The 19,692-nt window shown below is 41.0% G+C and overlaps 1 protein-coding gene across 1 annotated transcript in view; it reads left to right on the forward strand.

Moving 5' to 3' along the window:
- Window positions 1–2,026: 2,026 nt before the first annotated feature.
- Window positions 2,027–19,692, forward strand: part of LOC122573907 (chondroadherin-like protein) — a 164,695-nt gene continuing 147,029 nt past the window's right edge. The window contains exon 1 of the mRNA XM_043740866.1: window positions 2,027–2,137. The gene's annotated coding sequence lies outside the window, so the exon portion shown is untranslated. The remainder of the gene's footprint in view (window positions 2,138–19,692) is intronic.

Here is a 19,692-nt window from a genome sequence, read left to right on the forward strand (position 1 = left end):
TTTTTCTCTCTATGATAAAATATTTCACATTCCACCGTAGTTAATATTTTACCGTATTATTGTACATATTTGCTTAATAGTCGATAATCAAACACGAAACATCCGACAAACGAGAGTTTCACGCTCCAAGGCTCTAAGGTTAAATAATACTGAATATTCATATTCGATATCCGATATTCATCGAATTCGACGAATCTCTATATTGATTAACCGTCTTTTGATTTCGCCAACTATAATTCTTGTTAGATAACTAACTTGGCTAAATTATCAAGGAAACAGCGATGATACTTGCTTCGCGCTGCTTCGTATAGGTAATTGACGTGGCTGACGTGGGATTAGTTTCACAACTAACGATAGAATAGCTTTTACGTCGTATAGATGGGTGATCCCATTTGTGAATGGACAAGCGACAAGAACGTATGCAAGGAACGGAGCAAGTTCTCGATGTATATTTACTTTGACTGGAAACGTTCCCATATAATAACGTCAGTTTTCTGGGAATTCGAGCAGAACGGCGCAATTGTAAGCACCGTCGTTTGTTGCGGCAATTTATTCCGGGCTTTTGAGACTGTAAGCTCTAAAATTTTCCGCTTTTGTTTCCCAGGTTGGAATATAAAAAGTGGCATTAAAAGATTTGTTTGTCAGTTTTATAGATGGGAACAGCAGAAACGATAAATGGCATTTTTAAAATGGATGTTTATGATAATGGCCGAAAGGTACGAAGAATCAGGAGATCCTGGTCGTTTAAAGTATCGTAGAAACCCGACAGAATGAGTTAGAACTAATCTTTTAGGCCTCTTATCCGTCCCCATTCCCCAGCCTCAACCAAAACCAGCTCTTCCATCCACAATGTCTGGGGCGAACAAAAGCCACTCCGAGCATTATAATGCAAACCAAAATTCTGCTGCCTTACCACAGCCACCCAACGGGATGCCATTAATGAGCAATCTCTAGCCAACTCTGCCAATTACAGCACCCGGCGAACGAGATCGGTTCGATCTTTCTTTTAAATTCTTGATTTTTCGAACAAAATAATATATAAATAAATATATTAGAAAGAACGAGTAATTTTTAGCAAATACGAACACTTTGTAAATGCATTCTATCTTCGTAACGTCACATACATACGTCGTTCGGTCATTCTAGTCGATTTAAAACGACAGCCTATGCAGTTTATTAAAATGCGTATGTATTACGTATGTATATCTACCGTCGGAGTTAATCGCGATGATCTTCTTATCGGATTAAAAGAATTCTTGTTACAGAATCTATACCTAATTCGTGAAAACTATCAACGGGTGAAATAGTTGCCACGAAGCAAAAGGTTCATACCGTTGAAATTCAAGAAAATTCCCACTCGTTTCGTAGGTACATATTTTGATCTGTTGTACGAATAAAATTAAAGGAACATAACGTGAGTAGAAGCTGCTTTTCTAAATATATTACTTTCTAGATATATTTGATTACTTTGTAGGTATAACTTCGCGTACTCTCGAATTTGTACGTTATTCTACATTTAAATTTCCCAGGCGCGCATACACATTTACACGCGATTAACTCGATTGTCTTTAGCTGGTGTCAGAACTAACGGAAAGCAGCTTAAATCGTAGAAAGAAGAACTTGCGCTACAGGAATTAAAAGACCGGAATAAATAATCTCGCTGGGAGGAATTGCGAGACATAGCGAACGGACATTTTGGTCGCGTTGCCCATCGTGCATAGTGTGCGAGCCACAGACTCGTACGTTATGCTTTCACGGCGAAGAATTCATTGTAAAAGGAAGAGGACGAGTTGCCTTGGCGTGAATGGTTGAAACACGGCGCGGCGAAGGGCAAAGGGCGAGCCGAGGTGCTCGATCCGCTTGAAACGGGCTTGGGCCACTCGGCTAGGAGGACGAGAGGAGTCAAGGCGCAGGTGCACCGTGGCCTCCTGTCGTCGGCGTCGGCGTCGGCGTCGTTGCATGCTCCGCTAAGGTACGCGCGCTCCGCTACGGTACAGAGCGCGGCAGGAGTCCAAAGGATCACGAGGTCCAATCACGCAAAGTCGCTCGCCGGTAGCCCGTTGTCGTCTAAACGACTCTTGACATGAGCCTCGGTTCCCGCGCGTCCGTCAGCTAGGGGAGCAACTTCCGGTCTAAGGTCAGTGATACATCGATCATCGCGATCGTCCAGTCGAATCGTTCAACGCCACCACCAACCGCTTCGACGCTTCTATTCTTATCGTATCAGTGATCTTGTCATTCGTTTATTTCTTATCGATCAGTGAATCTATATATCGTTATACCGTTATGTATATGCGATATAAATTAGAGGAAGAAAGTTGAAAATGATATACACACATATATGTATGTAGTGGAAAAAGCACCGAGCAATTGCCGAGGGATAAGTAGAGGTGTTTGATCGGATCGTTAGGCAAGGATCAGTGATGATCAGTGACGAACGCCCGTGAACAAGCGAGCACCTTTCCAAAGATTCTCGCGGGAAAATCGGGACAAGTGACGATCGTGTGCTTCGTTTGGATTGTGGATGAAATGATATTTCGGGATATGAAGTGTGGATAATCGAGGATACTTTGATAGTTCTATCCTTCGTGCCATCCTTCTGTTTGTTCGTACGAGTTTGAATAAAAGAACGAGTCTTACGAAGAACGTTTCATAAGTATCGTTGTCTATGCTTGATCGAACGCTTCTAAGACTGGTATTAGTCTGCAGTATCGAAGAAGGTGGCTATTTGTTCACGGGCCCGACGAATACCTATCAGACACCTGTTACTATGCTCAGCAAGAATTTCTCGTCGACAGCGTTGAAGTTCTTGGTGACGGGGTTAACGAAATTTCGTCTCACGGAAGATTTTTATTTAATTTAGTTGTGTGTATGGTTCATAAAATTATTCAGAGAAGCTGGTATCTCCAGGCTGCAGTCAATTGCACGAGGTCGAAACGGATGTGAGTAACCATTTCTCTTTTCTTCCCCCCGTTTTACGCGGAAAGTTTCAAAGAGACTCGGCTGTACGTTCGTAATTTCGTGCCTTCCTCTCTTCGTCATTTTCTTCTCTGAAATCTCTCTCTCTCTCTCTCTCGTATCCACTTCCTCTCCGAATGCTTTCTCTTCATGTACATAGTAGCCGTAATACAGCTTTGAAAAGGTACGAGAGTTGGCAAGTCGAAACTCGTAGTTTTAAGGGAAAAAGGACGGCGTTATGCGCGGCCTGCGCGAACTTCGTGGTAGCGTCGTGTTAGCGCACGTATAGCAGCTCGGACTCGCGGAAGTAACGTAGAACCAGGATGTCGGCGACGATCCTGGTGGCGACTTGGAAATCCTAGCATGCACGAGTTTAATGAGCTTCTGAGCCGTTTTCCAGAAAGACCCTTCTGAATTTCTTAAAACAAGAGTTATCGATCGTTTCGCGGCCTCTCGCGGATACACGCCTATACCCGGTGAAAAAATATTCGGCGACGCTCTCCTTAAGGTTCCGTGCATCGCATCGAAATATCAAGCACGCGAGAGTATCGGATTCTTTTCCTCCACTATCGTTTGAAACGGAGCGGAAGGAGTCGCGCGTTAGCGAACGAAACCAATCGCGTAATGTTGCGATAAATACAGCAAGACGCTTGGTATCGTGTTCCTTTTTTGAGAAAGCTATAGACTTGAAGAGGATTATGCAAAAGTTATCGCATGCCGTGATACGCATTTTCTACCCTGAACGTTCGATGATTTTTCCGACTGAGCCGTCTCTTTGCACGTCAGCTCGTCGAATGCGTAGGTTAAACTCGTTAAAGGCGTGTCCTTGCCTTTAACGAGTCGCATCTTAACTCCGAAATATCGACGTATGCCGACAAGTTCTTTAGGAAAAGGAAACGCTGGTTGCCCTGCCAAAAGGTTTGTACGTTTTGCTTGATTCGTACGACGGATAATGGGAATCCTCGTAGTGAAGGAGGAACTGGGACTGGTAAAAGCTAGGAACACGATGCTCTTTGTTTCGCCTTAACAAATATTGACTGTACGATGGAAAAATGATATTCTCGTTTGACAAACTTCAGTCATGAAAGAAAATCTTCAGTCGTGGATACGTGCAACGTATCCAAACGTCCAACTCCACCCTGTTTCGTCAATCATCTACTGATAAAATAACCACGCGAAGCCTGTAGTATCGCGGAACGAATTACATGTTCCGTTCACTTGCCGTTTTCGCCACAAGATCGATTACGCGTCGTGGTTTGTAGCTCGAAATATGTACATGGGCGCGACAATAGGGCTAGAATTACAGCAATTACCTGTTCCGATGAAACATCCGAAGAACGATGCAGCACTCCAAACCGATCGACTCCTCGAATTTTATTAATTTTTCAACCTCGTTGTTCAATTCTAAAGTAACAAACCTCTTTATGAATATATGGAACTGGCAACTAAGTGATTGCGGATTTTGTCATTAGGTGGTATTGACAAAATCCGCAATCACTTAGTTGCCAACCCAATATTACACGCGTTATACGAAACGTACACATTGTGCAATTTTATCAGCATCGTTACGAGGCGCCACTATCATCGATATTTGAAACAAGTGTAGGGACAACGAATGAAATTTCAAGATGTCTTACGTAACACGTACAGTATGAACGTACAAGTTTGCTGTGGTAAGCCTTCAAATACTTTGGTGAGCCGGTGTATATGCATAATTGATCGGTTTGACATATTCGTCGGTATGACAGTTTGTCAGAACACGCATCCACCGGTAACCATAGACTAACGCGATTCGTTGGAGCTCGAACGCGATATTCCTGGCATCGACTAGCGTTTCACGGTAACCGCGAGCGTCAAATGTCAATGCGCGTGTGTGTTTTAACATTCGGTGGCGCGACGCGACGCGTTTCGATTGAACCAGGCCAGGGGACTCTGACAGAATGAGCACGATATCGATCGCGCCGAGAATATTCACCGAAGCGAACGTACGACGAACCGAAGAAACAACTTTGAACGCGCGTTGCGCGTAACAAGTGGCTCCGTTCTTCCGCTTCTGCTCTCTTTCTCTCTTCTCCGTTGCTTCCATTGTTCGATCTTGCTGATTCTCTCTGGTCAGTGTTCCAGAATCGCGCAATACGTTCACAGTGTAGAGACACGTTTTCATTCTGTACAATAGCATCCATTGTGCGGTTGACTTACCGCGTGCCTTTTCGTTCGTTCAGGTTTTCGGATTTCTCGATCGTTTCTTCGCTCGATTGCTTGCTATTCAGCGCTGCGATGTTTTGGAAGTTTGTCCCGACGATGTAGACGTTCGACGATGGCATTAGAATGGAGAAGACGAACGTTTCGAGGTGCATTATGATGAAAAAAATGTTCTATTGGTAGAGTTGTCTTTTGTAATTGACACAAAGACCGAAAGGAAGCTTTCTAGAAAACCGTGATTAACGACTTTTGAATTTATACACAGTGTTACTTGAGACTTTGTTTTCCCATTAAGAGACAAAGCGTACTCGAGGTTTTCCTTCGACACAACGAAACGTCGTTTCCTTTTCCAAAGATCCTACATTTTTCAACTGCTTTCACGACTGTGCGTTATCTTCTTCCAACTGGAAATTTAATAAAACGTTTCTCTAACCTCCGTCCTCGTACAGACCCTGTTCATAAGCGTAAGGACACCTGCTGCTTTTCAACAAAGCTCGATAACCGACTCAGATTATTAGGGAAATGATTAATCGTTCAGAATTTTACGTTCGTGCGAGACAACGATAGAAGGTAGGAGAAGAACAGATTAACAACCACGTCTTCCCTCCCGTGCGCCTTCATTTAAATCCTGTCCAAAAAATTAGCAATTATTTGGATAAGAATCTTTCTGCGAGAAATTTGAATACATCATACGATTATCAACATGACTGAATGGATTTAATTTTCTACTATGATATATTCATAATTATAGCGATACTTTTCTCAAGCTTCAAACGAGATACCAATTCGTACAATTCGAATAACTCGTCATAACGTGGTTGTCAAACTTGTCAAACCTCGTCTTTCCATATGCGTCTTATCATTCTCTTAAATCATCTTATCGTCTGAAACAGAGGAGTCATCCGAATCGACCATCTCGTACCTACTCGTAAATACCAATTCATCCTCGTTCGTTCGTTCTGCATCTCCAACTGCATAAAAAGAAACCGACGTATACGTCTAGTAATAAAACATATACATCGAGGGATCTAACGCGAGTCAAGCCATTTGCTCGTACGCGTATGTTGCTGGACTGTGCGGTATTAGAAGATGGAAACGTTCCGTTGGTTGAAATTTTCCGTACCGTTGGTTGTCAGCCCCGGCACGAAGAATTTATGGGACCGTGTGGAATTCAACAACGCCCTCTCCGGAGAGTTCAATCCTGTTTCGCGCGTACCTCGTCATCAGCGATGTCCCGAATTTCCGCCAGTACCACACGGCCAAGCAAAAGCATAGGGTGTGTCCGATTCGAGTGTGCGTGTTCGCTCACGGTTGTTTGTTTAATCCCTCGAGGGATCTGCAACATGGCCACTTGCCGTTTTCGCTTCTATCAAAGGCTCTTCCCCATCGACCGCACTTTCCAACTAAAACCTGCCCCCTTTCGCTCTATGCAGTGTCAACACGGTGTCCATCTGCTTGTTGCTCAACTTGTTCATCTTGTCTCGCAATTTCGCGGCTTCCGATGGAAATACAACATTTTTAATTTAGCTTTGTAAGTTTGATGATATCTGTCGAACACTCATTTTGTATCTTCCCCCCCCCCCCTTTTTTTTGGAAGATTGGAATAATACGGACGACCAAACCTTCGAAGATTTCTTAACCAGAAACTTTTATAATTATAGAATGAAAAGTTAACAGAGATCAACTAACTTCAAACAGAGCGATCGTAGTCGTTGCGAATATAAATACGGTTTAATTTATTTCGAAGAGAGACGATTCAACGCGTTAAAAAATAGCGGATCTCAACGACGAGTTTTGGCTCGCCTTTTCCGGCTGATCAGTTGATAATCAACGACTAGTCCAAAGTCGAGGGTAGACTCTTGTTAGCGTGGAATTCCAACGAACGAAGATATAGAGCAAACGATAGCAAAAAGGTTTCACCGTTTTTTCTACAATTCACCGTTTCAAAATTTTAGCTCTGCTTCTGAAGATTTTCCAAAATGTTCAGTTTTCCAGAGTCACGATCTTATCGAATATCAATAGAATTTATAATTTGTATTCACCGCGTCCCAAAGCTTATTAGAAGCCTCTTGTCGAGCTAATAATTAATTCATCGACGACGGTAAACGAGCACCGAGATACGAGCACGACCCTCGACGAGCAACGAATCGTCTCGCACAGACTGTCGATCAAATACGAGAGAAGAGCGTGTTTGAAAGCTCGTAAATCTGGTCACCCGTGGCTGGAATAAAATCGAACATTTTAAGTTCGCCTTGTTCGCTGCTATGAATTTCTTCCTCGACGTTGTGAATTTACTTGTTGCCTCTAGCCAGCGTGCGGCTTTCCTCCCTGCAACAGTAATAAAAAGTTCGCAGCCGGGAAATCGATTTAAGATATTGCTTTCGTTAAAAACCATTCTGTACTTTCTAGCATTTTTAATGGCATAAAATTCCTCGTCTCGTTTAATCTGCCTTTCCTTTCTTCTTATTTTCCCTCTCATTTATTTTTGTCTTTCGTTCGTTAATATCGTAGGAATGAAATCGGGCGTGGTTTACAGCGTTCATTAGCTTTCCAATAGAATATTTGGTCCTTTGTAAACGCATCCTTGTCTTTGCGCCAGGATCGATACCGTTATTATCTTCCAGTCACCTTAACTGGCTTTCACGCGACCAGTTTCAACCGCCCCGTGACGTTTTCCCGAATTAAGTTCGGTGACGTATTAAAATTGCCGAACCTCGACTAACTTGATCGCGTTCGTATTCCGATGTCGTCCATCCGTACGACTTCTGTCTGACATTTAAAAATACGCGATGCGGCTGGAAAGTAATATAGTCGGAGAAATAAATCGTAATTTCGTAAGTTTTCAAGCGTTCCTTTCAATTGCTGCTGCGGAGAAACGCTGGCTGCCAGCACAGCGATTTTTAATAACCAGACCAGAACTAAATTGCCAAGAGCAAAGCCATTTCTCCAACAACAAATTCTTCGCGGGATTTATTTACTTAATTTTCGAATGTTCTGTTTATAGGAAAGCTATTAAAACTTTACACGCTGTTCGTCTAGACAGATTCGATCGATTCGATTAATAATTTAGCCGTCGTACCGCGATGCTTTAACCCACACGACCAACTTCCACCTGTATTTTACCAACACAAAGGGTAGGTTCCACTGGCGGCTTATGACCAGGAACAGCGTCCGTAATCGCGACTCCCGATTTTCGTTACCGTGAAAACACAGGAGAATCCGTGAGGCGCAACGAGTCGGTATTGAGCGTTATCAGATAGCGACGTCGTGGCCCATTCTGCTCGAGGTCGCGTCGCGGCGCTCCAACCTTTTCGGCGTAAACCGAGGCAATGGCAATCGCCTGCCTTATCTTCCTTTATCCTGCTATCGAGTCTCTTTCGCTCGCCAGCTTTGTTTCCCCTGTTATACCTTTTTGCAGCGGAAAGATCGCCTCTTCGGTAAAAATCCACCTATTCCTTTTACCTTATTCGCAAGAGGACAGTTATACGCGTGTACGACGATGATGCCGCGAGTCCGTGCTTTCAAAGGAAATCCAAGTGGACTGCGATCTGTTACAAGATTTCTTCAGCGACGTGCTCCTTATTTTTTGGCTGGCTTAAAAGTTTATCAGGCAAAGGAGAAAGTTGCGCAGAGGAAACATTCTTTTTTCGTACTTTTCGGGAGAGAACGACGATGACACGGGGCTTGCACGAGCAGGTTACAATCACGCGCGTGATTTATTCGAACGTAGACTTTGGTGCAATACTTGATGGAATAAACGCGAGGAAATGGGTAAAATCAGCGAACAACACGCGCGAGCGTTTTTATTAATTTCTTCGTTAGGTCTGTTGGGTTCATAAGTATAAGCTCGACGAGTAGGTAATAAATGTACGGGACTTGTAAACAATTGAAGCGGTATTTAGTTAGATGGATATAATAGTTTCATTAGGTACCTTCGTAAGGAGGGATCGTTTATTGAATTTGAAAATTGCTTATCGCGTTTCTTGATCCTCGGACGATATCTCCAGCTTTTTCTAGTTAACGTTGGAGCATTTTAAGGTACGGCGAGAGTTAACGCGATCAACGTCCAAGGCTATAAAATAATATTTCATTTCGTCCGAAATAAAGCTTCTTATTACACGGGAGGTAAAGCTGTTACGACGAAGCTGGAAATATAGCTTTTGAAATATTAAATCATCGTATAGCTGTTGTCTAGACGAAAATGTATTTGATTCGAAAGATCTAAATTAAAACTAAACTTAAAATTAAAGAACAAAATAAATATAAAATAGCGATAACAAGACTGTGAACAAGTCAATGGATCGAAAGAGTCGTCGTAATCGATAAACCACGAACTTTCGTGTTGTGAAACGTTCGCGCGATTGCACATGGAAGAAATTAAAGGACAGTTGCTATCCAACAAAGATCGATCAAAGAACTCGCTCCAATATCCTTATATTACACATTGTCGGCTTGCCACACGTCCAGAGAAACCAAAGAGTAGCATTTACGTCAACTCTACGTTGCAAGCTTCACTCCGGTTAAAAAACACAAGAGCAATGAGAAACTGAACAGAACGATAAATACAGCAGAGAAGTTACGCTAAACCAATTTCCATGCAGTGTCTCCTACAGATCTCCAAGGAGGTTTATAACGTTAAATCGCGTTCTAAACTTTGCTTCGGTTAGAAGACAAAATGTTTTAATAAAAGAAGCACCAAAAATAGAATGAAACGACAAACGCGATAGGAAAGTTAGGTTAAACCTGTTTGGTCTGTTCTCTACGGGTTTCTAAGAAAATTGGTGCCAACATTGAATGTACATTTCACAGAACAAATACGAAAAATCAAGCGAAACGACAAACAGTATAGAAATGTTACGTTAAACTGATCCGCACGTGTCTCCAAGCCAACAATATTCGACCAGTGTGCCACGAGAATTCTCGAACCGTACGATACTTAATTACCCGTATTTAATATTTAATCAGAGCCACTGACTCCTTTTTCCTTAGATTGCCAAATAAAAAAAGTAACGACAGCCGTCTGGTATAAATACTGTGTCAAATACATTTGCTGGTGTACCGCAGAATTTTAGTAATTAGTTCGCTTGCTTCGCGAGATGGAAAAAAAAGGCTGTTTTAAACAAGAAAAATAAACCGATGCTACAGGTATTTTCCCGGTTAATCGGCGAAGAGTGCTTCGCCAAAGCGATTTTCTAAAAAGCCGCTGCCTTGACACACCAACGTTCGTTACTGCGAGCAGTTTCCGACGTCGTTGAATATTTCCCTAACGAAAGAGGGAACGTCCCCCTCGAGATTTTTAACTATCGTCCCACGCGATCGGTACTCCAACTTTGTCCCGGGCCGGGGTTCAACTTTAAAGCGTTTTACATAATGCAACCCGAGAGAATCTATGGCAATTATTAATTTGGAGATCGAGTCGTGGCGTTTGGTGATTAAAATGGATGAGCTTTGAGCTGAGACGAAGAAACGCCTGACGGCTTAAATTCAGCGCGATAATGCGATTCTGATGATGCACGCTTCGTGTTTCGTTATGCTTTCGTCGACGAATGCATAAAATTTGCGTGGAAAGACAGAAAACGTCCGTCACTGGTTTAAATCTCGAAGGACGATGTAAAATATGGACAAGAGGTTTCATAAGATAAAATAAAGAGACAGCTGAGTGTATCGCAGAGAGTAGCACGATAAAAGAACATTGAAAAATATAGAACAAATTTTAGAACGCGTTTCTTACATTAACGTTACTCGTTGAATAAATTGCACTTTACGCGTCTTACTTACGCTTTAATTGCGTCTTTACGTCCGAGATTATTTTTCGTGACAAGAAGGTCATTAGAAACGGCGTGAAATGTATTTGCTTCTTGGGAAAAAGGGTCAATGAGGAACAAGACTCGTCAAACACATCCAATGTCTACACGAAACATTGATTTCAATTTCCACTTCACCATGTTCAGGATTAAACTTCGTTAGCTCGGTTTAAGGCTACTTCCATCAAAGTTTGCTAACGAAACCGTTACACTTTTGAGTCAATTAAACATTGGAAACCACAAGTATACATTTAAATCGCAAACTTTTTTCCCGTGATCTACGAATCTAGTTGAAAAATACTTTTCTTCTCGCTTTGTACGGATCCCTGTTTGATTGAAATCTTAATTAATCGTCTTTCGAGGTGAAATAAGAAAAGAAAACGAATCAACGATCGGAAAAGCCAGAGATTTTTATATAGAACAGAAAAATTTTCTTCCCGTTGGTAGAAGAATCGTTTTCTTTCTTTTTTTTTTTTTTTTTTTTTCTTTTCTTTTTCCCAGTTAGAGACACGAAATTAGCCGAGAGACAGAGCGCACCAAATTACGCGAAATTAAGTGTTTCGAGAAGCAGACAGGCTCTGGTTCGTTACAACGTTAGCGTCCAGACGTAATTGCACGAGACCCGACCGGACAAAAACGCTAAATATTTCTGCTTCGAGAGATAAGACAAAAGGGAAACCTGCCTGAAAGCAACCTGGTTATGGAAATAATCTGCGGCGAGACAGGGGCGAGTTTTAACGTCTTTATTGTCTCTTTATTTAGCCGGCAGCAATTACCCGTTTCGTTTCTTCGTGTTCGAACAACGATTCCGACAGGAGTGCTACTCGAACAAACTTTGACTGCGCTGGGTAAATAAAGTCGATGGATTAATAACGACGAAATAATATTTCAAATAATTATTATGTTTAAAATCTCGCAAGAATTCGTAATTATTATTATGAAATATAATGTTGTACTGGACGTACATGTACAATTTTACGATATAAAAACAGGTTCTGTATGAAAATTATTTGTTAACGTACGTTATTGTAAATAACGAAGATCAAATTCGCAGTGAATTATCAGTACGACGACTGTACGAGCATTAATTGAACATTGCATGGCATCATTTTCGCTAAAATAATATTTTCCGCTCGTCAACGTTGAAATTGAACATATGAATTGAACATCTCGTCAACACGAAGTTTCTTCATCTCTGGTAGTGGCACGCGATCTCGTTACAACTAGAGCAAAGATCGGTCAGCTCCCAATAGAGGCGAATGCTTGCTTCGTTTCGAGAAACTTTTCGCTCTATCGGTTTAAGTTTTCTTTCTCGTTCGCTGACAAATCCCAAATGTAAATGGGAGTCGTGGGGACGGCTGCAAAGCCAGAGGAGACGCCGGAAAAAAAGAAGAAGCGCGATTCAACGTTCAACTTCTCCAACGTTAACATTTCCTTTTATGGATCGTTTTTGCGTGAAGATGGATATTGTAATTTATGCTGCGCGCATGTACTCGTTTAGAACCATTCTTCTCGGGTAAAGAAACCTCTCTCTCTCTCTCTCTCTCTCTCTTCTGTACATTCTTTGGTGGCAAAGTACCAATATGTTAATCAGATGGAAAATAAATAATGTATACGTTTCAAATACAACATTTGTCAAATTTCCCGATCTTTTAAATAACACTTCGTTCTAGTAATTATAACATGATGGAAATGTCGCTATGAAAAACGATTTATGTACTGGTTTATAGGCAAAAAATTAACCGATTCTGCGAAAACAAGGCTCTACGAATTAATTGAACAAGGTTCTCCTATGATACAAGTAACGCGATGAATATCTTGTTAAAACACGTTGAACCGTGCTAAACAAAAATTCAAGACGCTCGGATATTCTTCCGGTAAGAGACAAACGTAGACAAGTAATGGGACCGTGTTTGTAAATGTCTAAAACATAGAATGACAGAGTAACATAGCACGTAGAGACGTAAAGCCTCGACCTAAGCTGAACGACAACGTCATTTGTAACAGGGCTAAGTATCATAAACACAACTTGAATCATAAATCATAGAATAAATACAAAGTAGCAGGTAACAAATATCTATAACAGGTTGTCACACGTTGTACAGAGTCGATCGCAAATAGGATAAATGAACGTCACAATCTACTTGCGTACACCTGTTCGTCTGCGTACATTCGCACGACAATCACGTGGTTCGCGTCTACGTTCATAAAATATTCCACAAGTGCCCATTTCACCGATAGAATCGTGCGAATTTTCTTAGAAAACGTGCAATTCCGATCCGAATTATCGAGGCAGAAAGCGCGAATCGGAGGAAAGCAGAGAAATCGAACGAACGTTTTTACGTTGAACGCTTACGTCCACGACGTTGTTTCGGTGAATATCGATCCTCCTCGGCCGAGATGAATACCGCGATGTATCTTTCATACCCTCGTGGCGAAAGTTACTTCACGTCCGGGTTCACGCGGTCAACATCCGTTTCTGTTACACGCTGAGAACGTCTTAGCATGTATTTTTAAAAGAACAGCGAGTTCTAAAGGCATGCGTGAAAAATATCAAACAGTTTCTGAATCATGTACCTTGCAGGATCCTGCAGATGAATATACCTAACAACTTTTATTCCTAGAATTTATAGGCTTGGGATTTTACAATTCAAGGATCTAGAATATCCCACGATTCTTTTGCATTAGAATTTCATTGTTGAATGATTCAGAGCTACGTAACCTTATAGTATTAAATTAAAGGGCATTATTATTACGAGGAATTTCATTTCGCGCGAATTTAGTTATCTCTTTGTACTGCAGCGAATTTTAATAAATTTACGGAGGAAAGAAAACAGTCGATCGTTGTATATTCTGCTCGCGTTTTCGTTTAGACGTACACTGCTTTATGACAAGCCCTTTAAAAGTCGCTTTACTCAAAGGGAAAAAATACACTCTGGAAAACACTCCGCTTTAAAAAAAAATATCCCAAAGCACGTTCTTTTACAAAAACACGCTCTAAACATCTATGAAAAAATATATACGTTCTTTAAACGCTGGCGCGAAATAACAAATTTCACGCACCAATTTGAAACAGCATAACAGCAATCTCAAGCCTACCAATAATTCAAGGGGAAGTTCAAATATTCTTAGGAACAGATGAGAAGGATTGCCCATAAAACAAACTGGAAACCAGCCATCGATAAACAGCCGTTTCTCAGTGTCAAATTCCTCAAATCATAAAAATTAACCACGGAACGTCGATTCTCGGCGGAATGGACGCGCGTCTGCACTTGGTTGGCATTCAATCGGTTGGCCGCCAATCGAATTTCTGTACCGATACGATACTGAAAAATCAATATTCAATTACTCGTTACGCCGCGTAATTACGTTTAACTTTGGGGACACGTTAATTGCGCTGACGCGTCGAAAGGAACCGATCGCACCTGCAAACTAACGCAGCGAACTCGTCGAATTTTTGGTCAAGTTGTCAAGGAGGGGGGATTTCCGGCCAGTTTCTATCAGATACACGTCGTGATTCGACGGGCAGGTTCCGGTTCGAATTACCTTCGATCGGTTAACGTTTCATCAATTCCAGCCGAACATTAAAATAGAATTTTCGATTTCGACCGACCGAAAGCGCGTGACATTTACGACCTTGCGTGGCTGCCTTTCTTCTTTATTTTGAATTTTAACGATGGATATTAAAAGACTGTTTGATATTTCAGCTTCTTAGAAGCCAAGTTGACTAACTTCGCTCTCAATAAATTGCCCAATTTTATTATATGCCACATAATACGATGAAGGTTGAATTTTCCAGAAACGGATGATTTAATTACACGAGTTTGCTTATAGCAAGCATAAACTACAAATTTCTAATAGCGTGAGAAGTTTACCCTAGAAGAAGTTCAAGGATCGTTTAAGTGTACGAAGATGCTGGATGTTGATTTAACGATTCGCAAAGAAAAATAGTTGCACGATAAGAGTTTAACGATTCGTACTTCAAATCTGCGACAACCTTCGCTGCTATACGCTCGTGCCCGTGACAACAGGTATACTAGCTTGATCGAAGCGCGCGTGCTTAGGCAAATGGTGAAATTTCAGTAGCATGTTACGTTAATTAGCATTTTAACGAAGCATTGCTATTTAGTTCTCTAATTGAAATAATTTTCAAATAGAAGTCGATAATATCTACATCGATAAACATTACGATTCTTAATTGCGCAATGTGCTACAATAATATAATTGTAACGAAACGATAACAACGAAGAAAACGTCGATACGATTAGTTCGTATCTATTTCTGGTTTACGAAAAAAAAAATGTAATTCTTACGGCTCGTTGTCAGAAGTATCAGCAGCGTCGCAAAAAAAAAAAAAAAAAAAAAAAACAGGTTCAACTCGCCGGTTCCTCCTTAAAATCAAATTATTTCTCTATCTTATCTCCGCCATAGTCCCCTGGTTTCTTTTCGGCCACTCTCGCAAGGAATTAATTATCCACGTTTTAATTATTGATGTAATCTTGCGTGACGGACTAATTAATACGCATAATGCGGTACGCGTATCTTGGTTGACGATGTTAAATGGTTTAGACAAAGTAATTGCTATCTATCTAGGTTGTTGCTGTTCGCAACTATAATTTTCTTCAATTACATGCTTCAGAATTTACGAGGTCGCGAGATATAAGAATTTTGTTATACTCGATAGTTAAAAGTTTCGCAAGTTACATAGATCGTGGTTGGACAGCTTTTGTAACGCATTTTATCAGGGTTTTACTATGATAGCGTAAGTCGCTTCTTGGCAAAGTGCATAATTCAAAATTCAAGCTTTACTCGGTTCTTGAGGGAGGCCGTGGCACTAACCTAACTTCGTTCGAGTTTTGGCCGTATAGTTTCCAGAGATTACAGTCGTAAACTGGAACATCCTATTCGGAATAAAATTTTCAAGGCGACCATTTCCGCCACCACTAATCCACCAACTGAATTCAAACGAACATTTATTAATCCTCGAATTACTCTGCCATATCTACCGCGAAAAAGCTTCCACCGTTCTGTACGCGAATACAATCAAGAATCCCATCGAGTTACACGATCCTCTTTGCACGTAACTACACGTTGAAAACTGGGAAATGAAAACTCGAAAGACAATTTTCCTGCGTTCTAGTACGCCAGTGTCATATTGCACGTGAAAACTAGCCGATCAAGCGTTAAATTCGTAACGATAATAGGCGATATGAAATTTAAATGAAAGTGTCGTTCACGCATAGCTAGAGGCTATAATTATGGAAAATTCACGGACCAACGCTTGAAAACTCGTGGTTCTATCGTTTAAGTTACATTTCTACGAGTAAAACTACGTGACCAACTTTTACAACGAAACCGTAATACGTGATGCGATCTAGTTGGAATGGAAGTTTTGTCCGAGTGTGGAAATTACGTCGGTGGGAAATTTTCAAACGGAAGCTAACTTCCTTCGATTATGAGTTTTATAATTTGAAAATCGTATTTTCTATGCGATAGGTATACGACTGGCCGTTAAATTCCAAGCCATAACGTTTAACGATCGTTCGCGTGAAAGTTGAATTCGATGAATGAACGGGAGCAAAAAGAAAAAGAAAGCAGAGAAGAGATAAGAGATCGTTAAAATGCCGAAAACTTTGGATATGTAATTTTCAAGTCGCTTATTTTAAGCTGTTTGATGTTCGGTTTCTGAATATCTTGTAAAAACCAAGAATTCCACTACGTCCCAGGTCGGTTATTTATATCCGTTCTTAAATTGAGAGATCTTGCGGAGGCATCCGTCTAGAAAATTTGCATCAGCAGACGCTACTTCGCGCATAATGTCTGCCAGCCGAGAAAGAGTTTGCGTAATTTAGCGCGCAAGATGAAAGGTTATATTGCTTTCTCCTTTCGAGCTATGCACAGAGTTTCAGCGCGCTATTCGACCAAACTACACGCGTAACTTTCGCTCTGAAAATTCTCTTCTCGCGGAGAAATTATTACCTCCGCGAAAAAGAAACTCCATTTCCTACCAATTGCGCTTTCAGAAAAACATATACCATAGGAATTCTTGATTGCAAAATGTATCCGACGCGTACAGTAACTCGAAAAAGTACTTCAACGCTTGTAGAAACCTTTGCTGAAAATTAGAGCCTCACAGATATCCGACGAGTCTTAAATTCCTATTCTTCTGTATCGAATAATTTCTCTTTGTTCTTTACTTTTAGCTTCGTCTCGTTTCAATCTTCCTGGCGACATCTTTTTAGTAAGATTACGTGTAAGCGACGTTACAGGATCGCAGTGAACAAATCTTTGTTGAAACGGATCTGAACGTATGTCACGCGTGTACGTGTGTGCATATGTTAACGCCTCGAAGTCATCGGCTAAATTCACCGTTTGAAACGGAGATACAATTTTGCCTGTAGGTAGACGCTTCGTAACTATACTATGAGGTAAATAACGCGTTAACATTACAAACTCCAAATGAATATGTATCAAAGTACAAAATGCAACCGTAATAACATAGTATATTTGACTGTAAACGTTTAGCGAAAGAACACGTAGGTAGCTGTTGTTCGACATTTTCTAACGGTATCGAACAAACTTTCGTATAATACCTGGTTTTAATCATCGTTCTAATCATCTAGAATATCGTTACATATAATATTCACGAAATTAAGGGAAAATCGATGACCCAAATATAACGAATCCCCCTTACAAGAATTCATTCGACAAACCGAAATTCATCGATCGATATTTCTCATCAACGTCGTTAAAGTCGAGCAAATAACCCCTGCTCGTAATATAAATCGTTAATAAGAGAATAATAGAGCACTGTCCCTCGGATGTTTAAACAAACACGAAGAAAAATAACTCTGACCGTGTTAATGACAAGGGGGATAAATTGTGGCATGAATTAAAAAGGATCCAATAAACACGGTGTAAGTACCTTTCCGTCACGCAAAGTCCCGCTACGAACGTATCATTAGACACGCGTATCTGATCATTCCAGCGTATGAACAATTCAAGAAGTAAGAACCCATCGAACCAAAGCAGGTTATGAAAAGAATGTCACCAACTATCGTAAATGCGAAAGTGTAATTGAAGTTAATAACGGACGAGCGATAACAAGGCCGCTGGCAAGAAACGATGCTACATTTTTTCTTCGAATAATTGCCATCGAGCCTTCATCAAATTATACGAATCGTTTCTCCCTCGACAAGTTCGTATAGACATAGTTTCATTGCAATTAGAGAAACGAAAAGTCTGAAACTATTAGTTTACTGTGCGCTGATATCAGTTCCGTAGTGTGTCGTCGATATCCACGTCATTGTTACACTATTGGCTCATGCATATGCCACGATCTACGAGTATGTACGGTACGGCGCATTAGCAATGCAGAAGCGTTACAGGTAACGTACGGCCTCCTGGAAACACAGTACTTTGATGAAAATCCAACGACGCACCTCGGATGCTTCGATTCTCTGCAACAGCAGAGATTCGCTGAACCTGCAAGAATTACGAACCTGCGTTTTCCTCTTTCTTAGCATCCACCGAGGATGCGAAGGAATGACGAGATTTCCTGTTATTTTCCGCCTATTTTTTTTTTCTTTTTTTTTTTTGGAAGATATCGATAGCATATCTTGCAGTTTACATCCGTGGATCAAGAGCTGTTATAACTCGGTAAGGAGGAAAAATATTTGGAAATTTTTTCACCTGCTATATCAATTTCCTACGGTGAAATTTCACCATAAAATTTCTGTCCTTAAAAGCACGAACAAAGGTGGGCAAGCATGGCAAACCTATCTCGTATCGATCGGGGTGGTTTGAAGAGAGAATCGTAAAATTTCAAATCAATTCTCGACAAGGTATATGGGCCATTAATTTATTTTATACGTTATATTATTACTATCGTAAGATTTTTCCGATAGAATTTAGCAGCAGTTTGAGATTCGTTCGCCCGTGTTTGCGAACGTTCTTAGAAATTTTCTATTTCGATGCCGTTGATAAATCTGGAACAACGATCTACGTATAATCGAGCTACGCTACTGTATCTGAAATCGTACTAACAGGATTGTAAATATATGTATTTAAGTGTAACGTGTGACACGTAATCTGTAATCTTAATGCTCGAAAAGACTTATCTTAACAACGGCGGACCTAACTAGGTTGCCAAAGTAAATGCACCGAAGCAGTTCTCACTAATCTGAAATCGTGAACCCAGTTCACCGGCGAGAGAATTCAATAAGAAAAATAGTAGGCCACGCTTCCGCGTGCAAGCGGAATAAAACGAACTTACGATCCCCTTTCGTGTTCCTCTAAACGCCACTTACGTCGGCCGTTATCTTCTTCAAATGAAAATCGGAAAAAGGAAACACACGCGAAATTACCGCGCTGCTTCCACGCTCGAGAAGAAAAAATTCCATTTTCGATCCGAGTACGATATATTCTCTTCGAACGAATTAACGCAAAGCGGCAACAACGAACGAATTCAAGCAACGAAAATAGCAGTAACGTTTGCGCTTAAATCCAAATGCGGTTCGATATTCGGACTGTTCAATTAGCGATGAAAATTTTTCTAACGGGATGGTTGGGAAGAAGGGTGCGGGCTGTGGGAAGTTGGCGAATCATTTCCATCCTCGTAATATGATTCAGGCGAGCATATACGTTGAACGAGATCGACTTCGTCACGAGAGGTCTTCCGATCGTGACACGTGACGCACGCAACGTGTAGAAATAACATTTAGTTAAC

This window comes from Bombus pyrosoma, linkage group LG12 (assembly GCF_014825855.1).
Source record: "Bombus pyrosoma isolate SC7728 linkage group LG12, ASM1482585v1, whole genome shotgun sequence".
Classification (NCBI taxonomy): domain Eukaryota; kingdom Metazoa; phylum Arthropoda; class Insecta; order Hymenoptera; family Apidae; genus Bombus; species Bombus pyrosoma.